Genomic DNA, 21,060 nt, shown 5'->3' with positions numbered 1-21,060 from the left:
GGAGAAGTGGTATATATATATATATATATATATATATACACACACATGAATATCATTCAGTCCTAAAAAGAATTAAATAATGCTAGTTGCAGCAACATGGATGGACTTAAGAGATTACCATATTAAGTGAAGTAAGTCACACAGAGAAAGACAAACATCGTATGTTATCATTTATGTGTGGATATGATACAAATAAAGTTATTTTCAAAACAGAAATAGACTCAAGACATAGAAAAACTTATGGTTACCAAAAGGGGTAGTGGGGACAAAGGGAGATAAATGAGGAGATGGAGATTAACATAAACACAATAAAATGTATGAAATACCTAAACCATAAGACCTATATATAGCACAGGGAACTATACTCAATATTTTATAATAACCTATAATGGGAAAAAATCTGAAAAAGAATATCACTTTGCTGAGCACTTGAAATACAACATTGTAAATTTACTATATTTTAAGTAAAGCTGGACTAGAGAAGAAAAAAAAAAGAAAAACCATATGATCATGTCAAAAGTTGCAGAAAAAGCTTGAACAATATTAAATATACATATAGGGTAAAAACCCTCATGCAAGTAGGTAGAGAGGGAACAGCTCTCAAAATAAGTGGGCTATATATGATAAGCCAGCCTACATCTGATAGCATACTCAGTGATGAAAAGGTGAAAACAGTTCTTCTAAGATAAGGAACATGACAAGATTGCCCACACTCATCACTATTATTCAACATAGTATTGAAAGTTCTGGCCACATCAATCAGGCAACAAAAGGAAATGAAAGAAATCCAAATTGGGGAGGAAGAAGTAAAATTATCACTATTTGCGGATGACATGATACTATACATAGAAAATCTTAAAGACACCAGCAAAAAAAAACAAAAAACAAAAAAAAACTAGAAACTACTAGAGCTCTTCAATGAATTCCATAAAGGTACAGAATAAAAATTAATATCAACTTCTGCACGCGCCGCCGCTAACCCAGCACTCTCGCTGGAGCCTCTGGCCCGCGCGTTCCTTTTTCCCTCCAGCTGTGGAGCGGGCGGGATCCTGCACTGTGATCGCGGCAGCAGCTGCAGCCCGGGCGGCCTCCGGCGGCGGCAGCGGCACGCGAGCCCCTAGGAGGACCGTACCACCGTCCGCCAGCAGGCGCGGGGCGGGGCGGTCGCCCCGCTGCACACGCCTCAGCGACCCCGCGGGACTGAGGCGTCGCCGCGCCCGGGAGCTTGAGCGCCGAGCCGGCCTCGACCCCGAGCTCAGAGCCTCGGTGGGCCTGGCCCGCCGCCGGCCCCACCCATCTGGGCCAAGGAGGCCGCGGCCATGGCTGAGACGGAGGAGCGGAGCCTAGACAACTTTTTCGCCAAGAGAGATAAAAAGAAGAAGGAGGAGCGGAGCAACCGGGCGGCGAGCGCAGCGAGCGCGGCTGGCGGGAGGCGCTGGCGGGAGGCGCTGGCGGGAGGCGCTGGCGGGAGGCGCTGGCGGGAGGCGCTGGCGGGAGGCGCTGGCGGGAGGCGCTGGCGGGAGGCGCTGGCGGGAGGCGCTGGCGGGAGGCGCTGGCGGGAGGCGCTGGCGGGAGCAGCGGAGCCACGGGCGCGGCGGGCGGTGGGGCGGGCGCGGGGACCCGGACGGGCGATAGCGGGACCGCGGGCGTAGGGGTCACTGGCCCTGGGGCCGCCACCAAGGTTGTGACAAAGGAGGAAGATGAGTGGAAAGAATTTGAGCAAAAAGAGGTTGATTACAGTGGCCTAAGAGTTCAAGCAATGCAAATAAGTGAAAAGGAAGAAGATGAAGTTGAAAAGAGAGAAGATCCAAGTGATAATTGGGAAGAAGGTGGAGGTGGTGGTGGTGGTGTAGAAAAGTCTTCAGGCCCTTGGAATAAAACTGCTCCGGTACAAGCACCTCCTGCTCCAGGAGTTGTTACAGAAACCCCAGAACCGACAATGACTAGTGGCGTGTATAGGCCTCCTGGAGCTAGGTTGACCACAACAAGGAAAGCACCACAAGGACCACCAGAAATCTATAGTGATACGCAGTTCCCATCCCTGCATCCCCTGCCGAGCATGTAGAAAGTCGGAAATACTGAGCCTTCGTAAGGGTTGACTACCTCAGATTTGCTGCACTCATTGTGGACTTCATGTGGATCACAACTTCTGGATAAGAAGGTTACAGCTATTAAGTATCGATGTGAAACTTGAAACCAGTTCTACTGGATTCCTATCAGAAATCCTGCAGAAAGTCAGCCATCTGGGTTCTGATCTGCTGTAAAAGATGAAGATTTAAGTGACCTTAATTAACCTGTCCTGTGCCCCATCTATAAGGAATACTCTGAGGTGGACTGTGGCTGGATTAGACTTCCTAGAACATGCCACTCTCAAAAGAACTGATGTGCTTGGAAAATCTGTAGGGCTCTGATTTATAATTTAAAACTTTGAGTTGTATTCTGAGGTAACCACAAATTAAATTCAACCAAACTTTGGTCACCAAGTGGGGAAAGGGGTAGGAGGGAAGAAGCTTATTTCTTTTAGTAATTTTTTATTTGGGTAATACTTTTTCTGTGTTCCATATTAAGGCTTTTTTTTTTTTTTTTTTGCTATCACTTGGAATAGTTGTTTTACAGAGCGTATTGCTTAGTTCAGTAACCTGAAGTATGCATTGGAATTGTGAAATGTCTCATGAATTTGCCAATCCCTAGAGTGGAACCAAATGGCCTTTAATGTAAAGGGCAGTAAATGCAGGGGGCTCTACTTCAGGTGCTGCTAAAGCCTCCTCTAATCAGGTCTAAATTGTATAGTAAACTGGTGGAAAGACTTTGTTTAGTTTCTGCTCGGGCCAAGGGAGTCACTGTCCTGTCCTTACAAATTCAAAGCAGTAAGAGCAGAACCTCAACCTGAAACACACTTAAGTTTCACAGATCTTGCATGATCTTTGACAATAATTCCAGATGCACTTGTGCCCAAACATTTAAGGTGTTAGGTATTCTGTAGATGCAGTGATTGTCCCAGCCTAGCTTTGGTATCAACCTTCTGGTATGTCTTTAAGTTGATCATTTGGAGAGTCAGGGGCGAAAGACAGGTGATGTAGCACTTCTGTTTTTAATAATTACAGCTTAAACTATCCAGTAATTTTTAGTCCTGAAAAGGGACACCAGGATGCTACCCAGGATTACTGAAAAGTCTTTACATCTAATGAGATAGTCTGGTAATTTCCTAGTTTTGTATCTTCGGTAGAAATATTTCAAAGTGGCATGTGACCGCTTGATGCAGAGTCTGGGTTTCTCTATAATAAAATCCCTTTGCCAAATGTAGGAGTTGCAGACTTGCTACTGGCAAGAGTGAAGCAAATGGGTGAGTAAAACTATCCTGTTGTGGGGGCATTTTCCTCTAGGAGTTGAGTCTTGATAAAAGTGTCAATGCAGGAATCCCACTCCCGGGAAGCGAACAGAATCACCTGATGGGACCTGCAAAGTGTATCTGGGCAATAATGTTGCAGTTACTTGAGGTGGCAGGCAGGATGCCTGTGTTCTGATGTGCTTGGGTGAGTAGCTGAGCCAGCCAAGGAGAGGTTGGATGATTGAAAAACAAAGGATTCTTGGTTAATCTGAAGACATCATATGGGAAACAAAAATCTTTTAACAAATAATCTCTTGGACCTTGAGCCACATAAATCCCCTGAAAAGTGCATTTTTTTCCAGCAAAATTTTGTTGGGGGTTATGTTATTGAGGAACTGAGATGAATATATGGGAAAAGTTATTTAATGGCATAGAAATCTAAAGACCTGCAAGGAGACTTAAAAATCCCAACCCTTGTTACAACTTTTTAAAAGATATGTGGAATTATCAAAGTGCACATGAATCAAGTTTAAATATGCTGTATGATGGGTGGATGAGGCTGTCCATTGTACCATTTCTTTCTTTGAATTCTCAGGCATGGTTTAGCAGTGCAAAAACTATGTGTCATTAAAAAATTCAATAAAAAGTAAATATATGGAAAAAAAATTAATATCAGAAATGTCTTGTATATCTATGTACTAACCATCAACTACATAAGAGAAAGTAAAGAAACCATCCCATTTACAATCACATTAAAAGGAATAAAATACCTATGAATAAGAGGTAAATGACCTGAAAAGAACTGAAGATGACAAAAACAGATTGAAAGATACATCATACTAATGGGTTGAAAGAATTAATACTGTTAAAATAACCATGCTCTCCAACTTTAGGTGGTACTTCATACCTATAGTTACCAAATCAGTACAGTACTGACACCAAAACTGATACATAAACCAATGGAACAGAGCAGATTGCCCCAAAATCAACTCACATACTTATGGTCAATTAACATTCAACAAAGGTGACAAGAATAAACAATGGAGAAAAGACAGTCTCTTCAATAAGTTCAGTCCAGTCGCTCAGTCATGTCCGACACTTTGCGACACCATGAACTGAAGCATGTCAGGCCTCCCTGTCCACCACTAACTCGTGGAGTCCACCCAAACCCATGTCCATTGAGTCGGTGATGCCATCCAACCATCTCATCCTCTGTCGTCCCCTTCTCCTCCTGCCCTCAATCTTTCCCAGAATCAGGGTCTTTTCCAATGAGTCAGTTCTTTGCATCAGGTGGCCAAAGTTTTGGAGTTTCAGCTTCAACAGCAGTCCTTCCAATGAACACCCAGGACTGATCTCCTTTAGAATGGACTGGTTGGATCTCCTTGCAGTCCAAGGGACTCTCAAGAGTCTTCTCCAACACCACAGTTCAAAAGCATCAGTTCTTTGGTGCTCAGCTTTCTTCACAGTCCAACTCTCACATCCATACATGACCACTGGAAAAACCATAGCCTTGACTAGATGGACCTTTGTTGACAAAGTAATGTCTCTGCTTTTTAATATGCTGTCTAGGTTGGTCATAACTTTCCTTCCAAGGAGTGTCTTTTAATTTCATGGCTGCAATCACCATCTGCAGTGATTTTGGAGCCCAGAAAAATAAAGTCAGCCACTGTTTCCACTGTTTCCCCATCTATTTGCCATGAAGTGATGGGACCAGATGCCATGATCTTAGTTTTCTGAATGTTAAGCTTTAAGCCAACTTTTTCACTCTCCTTTTTCACTTTCATCAAGAGGCTCTTTAGTTCTTCTTCACTTTCTGCCATAAGTGGTGCTAGGAAAACTGGACAGCTGCATGGAAAAGAATGAAACATGAACATTTTATCACACCCTATATAGATACAAACTGAAAATGGATTAAAGACATAAATGTAAGATTGTGAACCATAAAACTTCTAGAATAAAACATTAGCAAAACAAAATTCTGACATAAATTGTAACAACACTTTTCTGGATCTGTTTCCCAAAAGAAACAAAAACAAAATAAATAACTTGGATCTAATTAAAATAAATAAGTTGGACCTAATTTAGGTTCAATTAAAGTTGGACCTAAAAGCTTTTGCATAGCAAATGAAACCATTGCAGAGTGAAAAGAGAAGCTGATGAATGAAAGAAAATATTTATAAATGAAATGACTGATACAGTGTTAACATCCAAAATATATAAACAGCAAATACAAGTCAATCTCAAAAAAAAAAAAAAAAAAAAAAACCAACAACAACAAATTAAAAAATGGGTGGAAGACCTAATTAGACATTTTTCCAGTGAAGACATACAGATGGCCAACAGTCTAATGAAAAGATCCTCAACTTTGTAAACAGTCAGAAAAATGCAAATCAAAACCACAATGAAATATCATTTCACTTCTGTCAGAATAGCTATTGTCAAAAGATGGCAAATAATAAATGTTGATGCAGATGTGGAGAAGAGGCAACCCTAGTACACTGTTGGTGGGGATGTAAATTGGTTCAGCCAGTGCAGAAAACAGTATCAAGGGCTCAAAAAACCTAATAATGAACTTCAACGATCCAGAAATTCCACTCCTGGGTATATATCAAAAGAATATAAAAACACTAACTTAAACAGATACAGGCAACCCAATGTCCACAGCAGCATTACTCACAATAGCTAATATATAGGAGGAACCTAAGGTTCCATCAAGAAACGACTGATAAAGAGAATGTGGTGTATATCTACAATGAAATATGACTCAGTTGTAAGAAAGAATGAAAGTTTGCCATTTGTAGCAACATGGATGGTTCTGGAGGGTAATATGCTTAGTGAAATAAGTCAGACAGAGAAAGCCAAATACTGTATGCTATCACTTAATTGTGGAATCTAAAAAATAAAATTAACTAGTGTTCTTGCCTGGAGAATCCCAGAGATGGGGGAGCCTGGTGGGCTGCCATCTATGGGGTCGCACAGAATCGGACACGACTGAAGCAACATAGCAGCAGTAGCAGCAGCAGTGATTATACAAAGGATAAACAGACTCACAGTTATAGAGAACACACTATTGGTTACCATTTAAGTGACAGAAGGTGGTAGGGGCAACAGAGGGAAAGGGGATTAAGAGGTTTAAACTACTAAATATAAAATAAATAAGCTACAAGGTATATTGTTTACCTTGGGAATAAGTTCAATATTTTATAACTGTAAACTGAGTATAACATATAAAAATTTGGAGTCACTTTGTTATACATCTTAAAGTAATGTAATATTATAAATCAAATATACCTCAATAAAAAAATTAAAAAAAATAAACGTGTCCTTGAAGTTTTACTATGAATTACTCTCAACCCAGAATCTATTCCTCTTATCAAATCTCCAACCCCCTTTTCTTAATAATAGTGCTGAATAATTCAATAATAATTTCAGATAAAAATTAACAGAATATCCAAGTACCTGGCTCAGGTTTTTGAATAAGTACTTGACTGTGTGCAAAGTAAATATCCAGCAAGTGTGATGATGGAAGATTAAGGTAAATGTTAGGATAGAGACAGGCGAGCAGGAACAAACTGTATACAGAATGAAACTGTCCTCAGGCTTCAGGAAGGACACTCTTGTAGTAGAATTTTTGTCAGATATGCAGGAGGGTAATCTGATTCTCAAAGACAGAGAGTAAATGTGAGGGATGAGGGGGCTGATGAGGAAAAAGAATGCTTATCTAAGTATTCTAGAGTAAACCACACAGTATTGTGAAGGATATTTTCCCGAGGTGTCAGTCCTGGTGTGTAATTATTTTCAGATTTTCAGGAAGGGAGTTTGGGAAGCCTGAGAATGTTGTACAGCCTGTAAAATTTATGCAACTATAATAAAGGCAATGTGTAAAAATAGTTTAGATGAGGGTAAAGGATGATACTGAGTGAGATAATAAGACTTGTAAAAAGAAATAAGAAGATACTAAGAAAAAGAAAACAAAACATAATGAAGAAGAAACAGTGGCATATTCCCAGAGAGACAGAAAAAAAAGTAAAGTGTGAACAATGGGGATAACACTTGTCTGATTGCTTTACTTCAGGAAAGAGTATTTTGTGGTTTGTTCTGGGTTTCTAGAGTGGAGCAGCCATTCAAAATTCATGGGAGCAAGAGTTGCACTTAGGGAGAACAAGATGGCAGAGAAGCAGGTGTAAATGGATTACATCTCTCTCCACAGATACATCAGGAATACACCTTCAGACACAGAAGTGCATGCAGAACATCAGCTGAGAGCAGACAGGAGTACCTGACCAGTGGAAAAGAATAGATCAGATCAGATCAGATCAGTCACTCAGTCGTGTCCGACTCTTTGTGACCCCATGAATTGCAGCACGCCAGGCCTCCCTGTCCATCACCAACTCCCGGAGTTCACCCAGACTCACGTCCATCGAGTCAGTGATGCCATCCAGACATCTCATCCTCTGTCATCCCCTTCTCCTCTTGCCCCCAATCCCTCCCAGCATCAGAGTCTTTTCCAATGAGTCAACTCTTCACATGAGGTGGCCAAACTACTGGAGTTTCAGCTTTAGCATCATTCCTTCCAAAGAAATCCCAGGACTGATCTCCTTCAGAATGGACTGGTTGGATCTCCTTGCAGTCCAAGGGACTCTCAAGAGTCTTCTCCAACACCACAGTTCAAAAGCATCAATTCTTCGGTGCTCGGCCTTCTTCACAGTCCAACTGTCACATTCATACATGACCACAGGAAAAACTATAGTCTTGACTAGCCGGACCTTTGTTGGCAAAGTAATGTCTCTGCTTTTGAATATGCTGTCTAGGTTGGTCATAACTTTCCTTCCAAGGAGAACCACACAAAACTCGAGATCAAGCCCTGAGCCTTTGGAGTGGGAGCACTGACTCAAAGACCCTAGACTACCACAGAACTAACCCTAGGGAGTATCTCACCAATAGTGAGAACTCACACAAAGGAAACCACTTGAATACAAGACCCGGCATCACCCAACCACCAGTAGCACCCTGTGCAGGACGCCTCATCTAAACGACAAAACAAAAATACAAACCCAATCATCAGCAGACAGGATTACCACCTCACTCAGCCTTGTCCATTAGAGGGGAAAAAAAAAAAGAGTTCGGCACAAATCTCACCCTATACAAAGCTCACACAAACCACTGGACCAACCTTATGAGGGCAGAAACCAAAAGGAAGAAAGAATTCAGCCTTCTTCAAGGAAAGAATTCATCTTCCTTGAAGCCTGGGAAAAGGAGACCTCAAACACAATAAGTTTAAAAAAAAAAAATGAAAAGGCAGAGAAATACTATACAAATGAAAGAACAAACTAGAAACATAGAAGTCCAAATAAATGAAGAGGAAATAGGAAAACTACCTGAAAAAGAATTCAGAATAATGACAGTAAAGATGATCAAAAACCTTGAAAACAAAATGGAGAAAATGCAAGAATCAGTTAACAAAGACCTAGAAGAATTAAATAATAAACATACGGAGACAAAAAACACAATTACTGAAATTAAAAATACTCTAGAAGGAATCGGAGAAGGCAATGGCACCCCACTCCAGTACTCTTGCCTGGAAAATCCCATGGACGGAGAAGCCTGGTGGGCTGCCGTCTATGGGGCCGCACAGAGTCAGACATGACTGAAGTGACTTAGCAGCAGCAGCAGCAGCTAGAAGGAATCAATAGCAGAATATCTGAAGCAGAAGAATGAGTCAGTGAGCTGGAAGATAAAATAGTGGAAATAACTTCTGAAGAGCAGAATAAAGTAAAAAGAATGAAAAGAACTGAGGACAGTCTCAGAGACCTCTGGGACAATATCAAAGGCACCAACATTAGAATTATAGGGTTCCCAGAAGAAGAAGAGAAAAAATAAGGGTATGAGAAAACTTTTGAACAGATTAGTTGGAAATTTCCCCAACAAGGAAAAGGAAATAGTCAATCAAGCCCAAGAGGCACAAAGAGTCCTATACAGGATAAACCCAAGGAGAAACACACCAAGACACATACTAATCAAACTAACAAAGACTAAACACAAAGAAAGAATATTAAAAGCAGCAAGGGAGAAGCAACAAGTAACATACAAGGGAAACCCCATAGCTTAACAGCTGATCTTTCAGCAGAAACCCTGCAGGCCAGAAGGGAAGTACTGAAAGGGAAAAATCTACAACCAAGATTACTGTACCCGGCATGGATCTCATTCAAAATTGATGGAGAAGTAAAAAGCTTTTTAGACAAGCAAGTTAAGAGAACTCAGTACCACCAAACCAGCTTTACAACAAATGTTAACGGGACTTATATAGTCAAGAAATACAAGAGAAGAAAAAAGATCTACAAAATCAACCCCAAACAATTAAGAAAATGGCAATGCTGCTAAGTCACTTCAGTCGTGTCTGACTCTGTGTGACCCCATAGACGACAGCTCACCAGGCTCCCCCGTCCCTGGGATTCTCCAGGCAAGAACACCGGAGTGGGTTGCCATTTCCTTCTCCAATGCATGAAAGTGAAAAGTGAAAGTGAAGTTGCTCAGTCGTGTCCGACTCTTAGTGACCCCATGGACTTCAGCCTACTAGGCTCCTCCATCCATGGGATTTTCCAGGCAAGAGTACTGGAGTGGGGTGCCATTGCCTTCTCCAAAGAAAATGGCAATGGCGACATATATATCAATAATTACTTTAAATGTAAATGGACTAAATGCTCCAACCAAGAGACACAGACTGGTTGAATGGATACAACAACAAGACCCATACATATGCTGTGTACAAGAAACCCACTTCAGACCTAAAGACACATGTAGACTAAAAGTGAGAGGATGGAAAAATATATTCCATGCAAATGGGAAGAAAGAGAAAGCTAAAGTAGCAAGCCTCATATCAGACAAAATAGACCTTAAAATAAAGATTACAAGAGATAAGGAAGGACACTACATAATGATCAAGGGATCAATCCAAGAGGAAGACATAACAATTGTAAATATTTATGCACCCAACATGGGAGCACCTCAATACATAAGACAAACACTAAGAGACATAAAAAGAGAAATTGACTATAACACAATAATCAGATCAGATCAGTCACTCAGTCGTGTCCGACTCTTTGCGACCCCATGAGTTGCAGCACGCCAGGCCTCCCTGTCCATCACCAACTCCCGGAGTTCACTCAGACTCACACCCATCGAGTCAGTGATGCCATCCAGCCATCTCATCCTCTGTCGTCCCCTTCTCCTCCTGCCCCCAATTCCTCCCAGCATCAGAGTCTTTTCCAATGAGTCAACTCTTTGCATGAGGTGGCCAAAGTACTAGAGTTTCAGCTTTAGCATCATTCCTTCCAAAGAAATCCCAGGGCTGATCTCCTTCAGAATGGACTGGTTGGATCTCCTTGCAGTCCAAGGGACTCTCAAGAGTCTTCTCCAACACCACAGTTCAAAAGCATCAATTCTTCGGCGCTCAGCTTTCTTCACAGTCCAACTCTCACATCCATACATGACAACTGGAAAAACCATAGCCTTGACTAGACGAACTTTGTTGGCAAAGTAATGTCTCTGCTTTTCAATATGCTATCTAGGTTGGTTATAACTTTCCTTCCAAGGAGTAAGCGTCTTTTAATTTCATGGCTGCAGTCACCATCTGCACTGATTTTGGAGCCCAAAAAAATAAAGTCTGACACTGTTTCCACTGTTTCCCCATCTATTTCCCATGAAGTGATGGGACCAGATGCCATGATCTTCGTTTTCTGAATGTTGAGCTTTATGCCAACTTTTTCACTCTCCTCTTTCACCATCATCAAGAGGCTTTTGAGTTCCTCTTCACTTTCTGCCATAAGGGTGGTGTCATCTGCATAGTTGAGGTTATTGATATTTCTCCCAGCAATCTTATTCCAGCTTGTGTTTCTTCCAGTCCAGCATTTCTCATGATGTACTCTGCATATAAGTTAAATAAACAGGGTGACAATATACAGCCTTGACAAACTCCTTTTCCTATTTGGAACCAGTCTGTTGTTCCATGTCCAGTTCTAACTGTTGCTTCCTGACCTGCATACAGGTTTCTCAAGAGGCAGGTCAGGTGGTCTGGTATTCCCATCTCTTTCAGAATTTTCCAGTTTATTGTGATCCACACAGTCAAAGGCTTTGGCATAGTCAATAAAGCAGAAATAGTTGCTTTTCTGGAACTCTCTTGCTTTTTCCATGATCCAGCGGATGTTGGCAATTTGATCTCTGGTTCCTCTGCCTTTTAATCCCATGAATAGTATGAAAAGGCAAAATGATAGGATACTGAAAGAGAAAGTGCCCAGTTCAGTAGGTGCCCAATATGCTACTGGAGATCAGTGGAAAAATAACTCCAAAAAGAATGAAGGGATGGAGCCAAAGCTAAAAGAATACCCGGCTGTGCATGTGACTGGTGATAGAAGCAAGGTCCGATGCTGTAAAGAGCAATATTGCATAGGAACCTGCAATGTCAGGTCCATGAATCAAGGCAAATTGGAAGTGGTCAAACAAGAGATGGCAAGAGTGAATGTCGATATTCTAGGAATCAGCGAACTGAAATGGACTGGAATGGGTGAATTTAACTCAGATGACCATTATATCTACTACTGCGGGCAGGAATCCCTCAGAAGAAATGGAGTGGTCATCATGGTCAACAAAAGAGTACGAAATGCAGTACTTGGATGCAATCTCAAAAATGACAGAATGATCTCTGTTCGTTTTCAAGGCAAACCATTCAATATCACAGTAATCCAAGTCTATGCCCCAACCAGTAACGCTGAAGAAGCTGAAGTTGAATGGTTCTATGAAGACGTACAAGACCTTTTAGAACTAACACCCAAAAAAGATGTCCTTTTCATTATAGGGGACTGGAATGCAGAAGTAGGAAGTCAAGAAACACCTGGAGTAACAGGCAAATTTGGCCTTGGAGTACGGAATGAAGCAGGGCAAAGACTAATAGAGTTTTGCCAAGAAAATGCACTGGTCATAACACAATAATAGTAGGGGACTTTAACACCCCACTCACACCAATGGACAGATCATCAAAACAGAAAATTAATAACAAAACACAAGTCTTATATGATAGATTAGAGGAGATGGATCTCATTGACATCTTCAGGGCATTCCATCCAAATGCAGAAGAATACACCATCTTCTCAAGTTTACATGGAACATTCTCCAGGATAGACCAAATCTTGGGTCACAAGTCAAACCTCAGTAAATTTAAGAAAATTGAAATCATATTAAGCTTCTTCTCTAACCACAAGGCTAGGAGCCTAGATATCAACTACAAGAAAAAAACTATAAGAAACACAAACACATGGAGATTAAACAACACATTTCTAAACAACCAACAGATTACTGAAGAAATCAAAAGGGAAATAAAAAAATTTCTAGAAAAAAATGACAATGAAAACACAACTCAAAACCTACGGGATACAGCAAAAGCAGTTCTAAGAAGGAAGCTTATAGCAATACAATCCTACCTCAAGAAACAAGAAAAACATCAAATAGACAACCTAACTTCACACCTAAAACAACTGGAAAAAGAAGAACAAAAAAACCCCCAAATTAGTAGAAGGAAATAAATTATAAAGATCCAAGCAGAAACAAATGAAAAAGAAATGAAAGAAACAATAGTAAAGATTAATAAAACTAAAAGATGGTTCTTTGAGAAGATAAACAAAATTGATAAACCTTTAGCCAGACTCATCATGAAAAAATGAGAGAAGAATCAAATCAACAAAGTTAGAAATGAAAAAGGAGAGGTTACAACAGACAACGCAGAAGTACAAAGGATTTTAAGAGACTATTATGAACAACTATATGGCAATAAAATAGATAACTTGGAAGAAATTGACAGATTTTTTAAAAAGTTCAATCTTCCAAGACTGAACCAGGAAGAAATAGGAATTATGAACAACCCAATTACAAGCACTGAAATTGAATCTGTGATCAAAAATCTCCACAAAAACAAAAGCCCAGGACCAGATGGCTTCACAGGAGAATTCTATCAAACATTAGAGAAGAGCTAATGCCTATCCTTCTAAAACTCTTTCAAAAAATTGCAGAGGAAGGAACACTTCCAAACTCATTCTATGAGGCCACCATCACCCTGATACCAAAACCAGACAAAGACAGCACAAAAAGAGAAAACTATAGGCCAATATCACTGATGAACATACATGCAAAAATCCTCAACAAAATTTTAGCAAACAGAATTCAGCAGGGCATCAAAAAACTCATACACCATACATCACAGCAAGATCCTCTATGACCCACCTCCCAGAATATTGGAAATAAAAGCAAAAATAAACAAATGGAACCTAATTAAACTTAAAAGCTTCTGTACAACAAAGGAAACTATTAGCAAGGTGAAAAGGCAGCCTTCAGAATGGGAGAAAATAATAGCAAATGAAGCAACTGACAAACAACTAATCTCAAAAATATACAAGCAACTCCTACAGCTCAACTCCAGAAAAATAAATGACCCAATCAAAAAATGGGCCAAAGAACTAAATAGACATTTCTCCAAAAAAGATATACAGAGGGCTAACAAACACATGAAAAGATGCTCAACATCACTCATTATCAGAGAAATGCAAATCAAAACCACTATGAGGTACCATTTCATGCCAGTCAGAATGGCTGCGATCCAAAAGTCTACAAGCAGTAAATGCTGGAGAGGGTGTGGAGAATAGGGAACTCTCTTACACTGTTGGTGGGAATGCAAACTAGTATAGCCACTATGGAGAACAGTGTGGAGATTCCTTAAAAAACTGGAAATAGAACTGCCTTATGACCCAGCAATCCCACTGCTGGGCACACACAGAGGAAACCAGAAGGGAAAGAGACACGTGTACCCCAATGTTCATCGCAGCACTGTTTATAATAGCCAGGACATGGAAGCAACCTAGATGTCCAACAGCAGATGAATGGATAAGAAAGCTGTGGTACATATACACAATGGAGTATTACTCAGCCATTAAAAAGAATACATTTGAATCAGTTCTAATGAGATGGATGAAACTGGAACCTATTATACAGAGTGAAGTAAGCCAGAAGGAAAAACACCAATACAGTATACTAACGCATATATATGGAATTTAGAAAGATGGTAACAATAACCCTGTGTACGAGACAGCAAAAGAGACACTGATGTATAGAACAGTCTTATGGACTCTGTGGGAGAGGGAGAGGGTGGGAAGATTTGGGAGAATGGCATTGAAACATGTATAATATCATGTATGAAACGAGTCGCCAGTCCAGGTTCGATGCACGATACTGGATGCTTGGGGCTGGTGCACTGGGACGACCCAGAGGGAGGGTATGGGGAGGGAGGAGGGAGGAGGGTTCAGGATGGGGAACACAGGTATACCTGTGGCGGATTCATTTCGATATTTGGCAAAACTAATACAATATTGTAAAGTTTAAAAATAAAATAAAATTTAAAAAACAAAAACCAAAAAAAAACCCTCATACACCATGATCAAGTTGGGTGTATTCCAGGGATGTAAGAATTCTTCAACATACTCAAATCAATGTGATACACCATATTAACAAATTGAAAGATAAAAACCATATGATAATCTCAATAGATGCAGAAAAACCCTTTGACAAAATTCAGCACCCATTTATGATTACAACTCTTCAAAAAATGGGCACAGAAGGAACTTACCTTAACATAGTAAAGGCCATATATGATAAGCCTATGGCAAACGTTATTCTCAATGGTGAAAAACTGATAGCTTTCCCCCTAAGATCAGGAACAAGACAAGGGTGCCCACTTTCACCACTATTATTCAATATAGTTCTGGAACTCCTAGCTACAGCAATCAGAGAAGAAAAAGAAATAAAAGGAATACAGATCAGAAAAGAAGAAGTAAAGCTCTCACTGTTTGCAGATGACATGATACTATACATAGAAAACCCTAAAGATAGTATCAGAAAATTAGTAGCGCTAATCAGTGAATTTAGCAAAGTTTCAGGATACAAAATCAATACATAGAAATCACTTGCATTTCTATATAATAACAATGACAAACCAGAAAAAGAGTTAAGGAATCAATCCCATTCACCATTGCAACAGAAAGAATTAAATACCTAGGAATAAACTTACCTAAGGAGACAAAAGAACTTACACAGAAAATTATAAGACACTAGTGAAAGAAATCAAAGATGACATAAACAGATGGAGAGATATTCCATGTTCCTGGATAGGAAGAATCAACATTGTGAAAATGACTATACTACCCAATGCAATCTACAGATTCAATGCGATCCCTATCAAATTACCAATGGCATTTTTCATGGAACTAGAACAAAAAATTTCACAATTCATATGGAAACACAGAAGACCCCGAATAGGCAAGGCAGTCTTGAGAAAGATGAATGGAGCTGGAGGAATCAATCTTCCTGACCTCAGATTATACCTCAAAGTTACAATCATCAAGAGAGTATGGAAATGGCACAAAAACAGAAATATAGACCAATGGAACAAGATAGAAAGCCCAGAAATAAACCCATGCATCTATGGGTACCTTATTTTTGAAAAAGGAGGCAAGTATATACAATGGGGCAAAGGTAGCCTCTTCAATAAATGGTGCTGGAAAAACTGGACACGTAAAAGAATAAAATTAGACCACTTCCTAACACCATACACAAAGATAAACTCAAAATGGATTAAAGACCTAAATGTAAGACCAGAAACTATAAAACTCTGAGAGGAAAACATAGGCAGACAACTCGATGACATAAATCAAATCAAGACAGATCCTCTGTGACCCACTTCTTAGAGTAATGGAAATGGAACGTAAACAAGTGGGATCTGATTAAACTTAAAGGCTTTAGCACAGCAAAGGAAACTATAAGCAAGGTGAAAAGACAACCTTCAGGATGGGAGAAGAGCAAATGAAACAACTGACAAAGGATTGATTTCCAGAATTTATAAGCAGCTCATACAACTCAATACCAGAAAAACAAACAACCCAATCAAAATGTGGGGGAAAGATCTAAACAGACATTTCTCTAAAGAAGACATACAGATGGTTAACAAACACATGAAAAGATGCTCAACATTGCTCATTATTACTGAAATGCAAATCAAAACTACAATGAGATATCATCTCACACTGGTCAGAATGGCCATCATCAAAAAGTCTACAAACAGTAAATGTTGGAGAGGGTGTGGAGAAAAGGGAATGCTCTTGCACTGTTGGTGGGAATGTAAACTGAGAGAGCCACTATGGAAGACAGTATGGAGATTCCTTGAAAAACTAGGAATAAAACCACCATGCTGCTAAGTTGCTTCAGTCGTGTCCGATTCTGTGCGACCCCATAGACGGCAGCCCCCCAGGCTTGCCCGTCCCTGGGATTCTCCAGGCAAGAACACTGGAGTAGGTTGCCATTTCCTTCTCCAATGCATGAAAGTGAAAAGTGAAAGTGAAGTCGCTCAGTCATGTCCGACCCTCAGCGACCCCATGGACTGCAGCCTACCAGGCTCTTCCATCCATGGGATTTTCCAGGCAAGAGTACTGGAGTGGGGTGCCATTGCCTTCTCCCTAAAACCACCATATGACCCACCAATCCCACTCCTAGGCATATACCCTGAGGAAACCAAAATTGAAAGAGACACATGTATCCCATTGTTCACTGCAGCACTATTTACAATAGCTAGAACATGGAAGCAACCTAGGTGTCCATTGACAGATGGATGGATAAAGAAGTTGTGGTACAAATACAAAATGGAATATTCAGTTCAGTTCAGTTCAGTCGCTCAGTCGTGTCCGACTCTTTGCGACCCCATGAATCACAGCACGCTAGGCCTCCTTGTCCATCACCAACTCCCAGAGTTCACTCAGACTCACGTCCATCGAGTCAGTGATGCCATCCAGCCATCTCATCCTCTGTCGTCCCCTTCTCCTCCTGCCCCCAATTCCTCCCAGCATCAGAGTCTTTTCCAATGAGTCAACTCTTTGCATGAGGTGGCCAAAGTACTAGAGTTTCAGCTTTAGCATCATTCCTTCCAAAGAAATCCCAGGGCTGATCTCCTTCAGAATGGACTGGTTGGATCTCCTTGCAGTCCAAGGGACTCTCAAGAGTCTTCTCCAACACCACAGTTCAAAAGCATCAATTCTTCGGCGCTCAGCTTTCTTCACAGTCCAACTCTCACATCCATACATGACCACTGGAAAAACCATAGTCTTGACTAGACGAACCTTTGTTGGCAAAGTAACGTCTCTGCTTTTCAATATGCTATCTAGGTTGGTCATAACTTTCCTTGCAAGGAGTAAGCGTCTTTTAATTTCATGGCTGCAGTCACCATCTGCACTGATTTTGGAGCCCAAAAAAATAAAGTCTGACACTGTTTCCCCTGTTTCCCCATCTATTTCCCATGAAGTGATGGGACCAGATGCCATGATCTTAGTTTTCTGAATGTTGAGTTTTAAGCCAACTTTTTCACTCTCCTCTTTCACCATCATCAAGAGGCTTTTTTAGTTCCTCTTCACTTTCTGCCATAAGGGTGGTGTCATCTGCATATCTGAGGTTATTGATATTTCCCCCGGCAATCTTGATTCCAGCTTGTGCTTCTTCCAGCCCAGCATTTCTCATGATGTACTCTGCATAGAAGTTAAATAAGCAGGGTGACAATATACAGCCTTGACGTACTCCTTTTCCCATTTGGAACCAGTCTGTTGTTCCATGTCCAGTTCTAACTGTTGCTTCCTGACCTGCATACAAATTTCTCAAGAGGCATGTCAGGTGGTCTGGTATTCCCATCTCTTTCAGAATTTTCCACAGTTTATTGTGATCCACACAGTCAGGGCTTTGGCATAGTCAATAAAGCAGAAATATGTTTTTCTGGAACTTTCTTGCTTTTTCTACGATCCAGTGGGTGTTGGCAATTTGGTCTTTGGTTCCTCTGCCTTTTCTAGAACCAACTTGAACATCTGGAAGTTCATGGTTCACATATTGCTTGAAGCCTGGCTTGGAGAATTTTGAGCATTACTTTACTAGCGTGTGAGATGAGTGCAATTGTGCGGTAGTTTGAGCATTCTTTGGCATTGCCTTTCTTTGGGATTGGAATGAAAACGGACCTTTTCCAGTCCTGTGGCCACTGCTGAGTTTTCCAAATTTGCTGGCATATTGAGTGCAACATTTTCACAGCATTATCTTTCAGGATTTGAAATAGCTCAACTGGAATTCCATCACCTCTACTAGCTTTGTTCGTAGTAATGTTTTTTAAGGGCCACTTGACTTCACATTCCAGGATATCTGGCTGTAGGTGAGTGATCACACCATCGTGATTATCTGGGTCATGAAGATCTTTTTTGTGCAGTTCTTTTGTGTATTCTTGCCACCTGTTCTTAATATCTTCTGCTTCTGTTAGGTTCATACCATTTCTGTCCTTTATCAAGCCCATCTTTGCATGAAATGCTCCCTTGGTATCTCTCTTTTTCTTGAAGAGGTCTGTAGTCTTTCCCATTCTGTTGTTTCCCTCTATATCTTTGCATTGATCACTGAGGAAGGCTTTCTTATCTCTCCTTTGCTATTCTTTGGAACTCTGCATTCAGATGCTTATAGCTTTCCTTTTCTCCTTTGCTTTTCACTTCCCTTCTTTTCACAGCTATTTGTAAGGCTATTTATAAGGAATGCATTTGAGTCATTCTAATGAGGTGGATGAACCTATTACACAGAGTGAAGGTAGTCAGAAAGAGGAAGATAAATACTGTATTCTAATGCATATATATGGATTCTAGAAAAATGGTACTGAAGAATTTATTTACAGGGCAACAATGGAGAAACAGACATACAGAAATGGGGAGAGGGGAGGAGAGGGTGAGATGTATGGAAAGAGTAACATGGAAACTTACATTATCATATGTAAAATAGATAGCCAATGGGAATTTGCTGTATGGCTCAGGAAACTCAAACAGAGGCTCTGTGTAAACCTAGAGGGGTGGGATGGGGAGGGAGATGGGAGGGAGGTTCAAAAGGGAGAGGATATATGTAAACCTATGACCAACCTAGATAGCATATTCAAAAGCAGAGACATTACTTTGCCAACAAAGGTTCGTCTAGTCAAGGCTATGGTTTTTCCTGTGGTCATGTATGGCTGTGAGAGTTGGACTGTGAAGAAGGCTGAGTGCCGAAGAATTGATGCTTTTGAACTGTGGTATTGGAGAAGACTCTTGAGAGTCCCTTGGACTGCAAGGAGATCCAACCAGTCCATTCTGAAGGAGATAAGTCCTGGGATTTCTTTGGAAGGAATGATGCTAACACTGAAACTCCAGTACTTTGGCCACCTCATGTGAAGAGTTGACTCATTGGAAAAGACTCTGATGCTGGGAGAGATTGGGGGCAGGAGGAGAAGGGGACGACAGAGGATGAGATGACTGGATGGCATCACTGACTCGATGGACATGAGTCTGAGTGAACTCTGGGAGTTGGTGATGGACAAGGAGGCTTGGTGTGCTGTGATTCATTGGGTTGCAAAGAGTCGGACACGACTGAGCGACTCATCTGATCTCATCTGATGGCTGATTCATGCTGAGGTTTGACAGAAAACTGCAAAATTTTGTAAAACCATTATCCATCAATAAAAATAAATAAATTAAAAAAAAAAAGAGTTGCATTTATAGAGAATTGATATGAAGGAATGAGTGGGATAGGAGCTTCCCAGACAGTTCACTGGTAAAGAATCTTCCTGCCAGTGCAGGAGACACAGGAGACACAGGTTGAATCCCTGGGTCAGTAAGATCCCCTTGGAGTAGGAAACGGCAACCCACTCCAGTATTCTTGCTTGGAGAATCCCATGGACAGAGAAGCCTGGTGGGCTACAGTCCATGGAGCTGCAAAGGGTCAGGCACAACTTAGCAACTGAAAACACACACACACACTGAATAGTATGAGCCCCAGTTGGAAAAAGAATGAGAATTAGGGCAAAGATTAGATGTTCTTTTCCTTAACTAGGAAAAGCCAAGGGTGGAAGGAATTTGTACTTAGGAGAGTAATTTTCTGATAGTAAAATAATGAACCAGGACACAGGCTTAGGAAAACTTCCCTGAATTGGATGGGGAACACATGTACACCCGCAGCAGAGTCACGTCAATGTATGGCAAAACCAATACAATATTGTAAAGTAATTAGCCTCCAATTAAAATAAATTTATATTTTTAAAAAAGGAAGTATTGTGAGGTTTATCAGGTACAGTTGAATCTTTCCTGTGGCTCACTGGTGTGTGTGCCCATGCTCAGTTGCTCTGTCCTGTCCAAGTCTTTGTGACCCCATGGACTGCAGCCCACCAGGCTCATCTGTCCAAGGGATTCTCCAGGAAACAATACTGGAGTGGGTTGCCATATCCTACTCCAAGGGATCTTCCCCCACCCAGGGATCGAACCCAGATCACTTGGTCTCCTGCATTGGCAGGCAGATAGTTTACGACTGGGCCACCTGGGAAGCCCTGGTTCACTGGTACAGGGAGTTCCTATCTTCATGTGTAAGTGCACGCTGTTTTCTTTATGTGTGTGTGTGACCCTTTAGATCCGAATTTCTGTGACTCCAAGATTTGAGAGAATAAAGACTCTGTTTCTAAACACCACTGGCATTCTTCCATAGTTAATTCTGTTCATGAGATTACTGCCTTCCTACCCTTTCTGTACTTATTTTATGTTGTAACTCACAGTCATAGGCTGAGGTTCAACCTTACAAGACCTCATCCATGTCCTGCTTAATCCTGCCCTTTC

At 40.9% G+C, this 21,060-nt stretch overlaps 1 pseudogene; it reads left to right on the top strand.

The window, feature by feature from the left end:
* The first annotated feature begins 1,628 nt into the window (after positions 1-1,628).
* Positions 1,629-3,994, top strand: LOC109563319 (protein CDV3 homolog pseudogene; annotated as a pseudogene).
* Positions 3,995-21,060: the final 17,066 nt, after the last annotated feature.

This window comes from Bos indicus, chromosome 5 (genome assembly GCF_029378745.1).
Source record: "Bos indicus isolate NIAB-ARS_2022 breed Sahiwal x Tharparkar chromosome 5, NIAB-ARS_B.indTharparkar_mat_pri_1.0, whole genome shotgun sequence".
Lineage (NCBI taxonomy): Eukaryota > Metazoa > Chordata > Mammalia > Artiodactyla > Bovidae > Bos > Bos indicus.
Note: the sequence above shows the minus strand (reverse complement) of the source record. Positions and strands in the feature narration are given on the sequence as shown.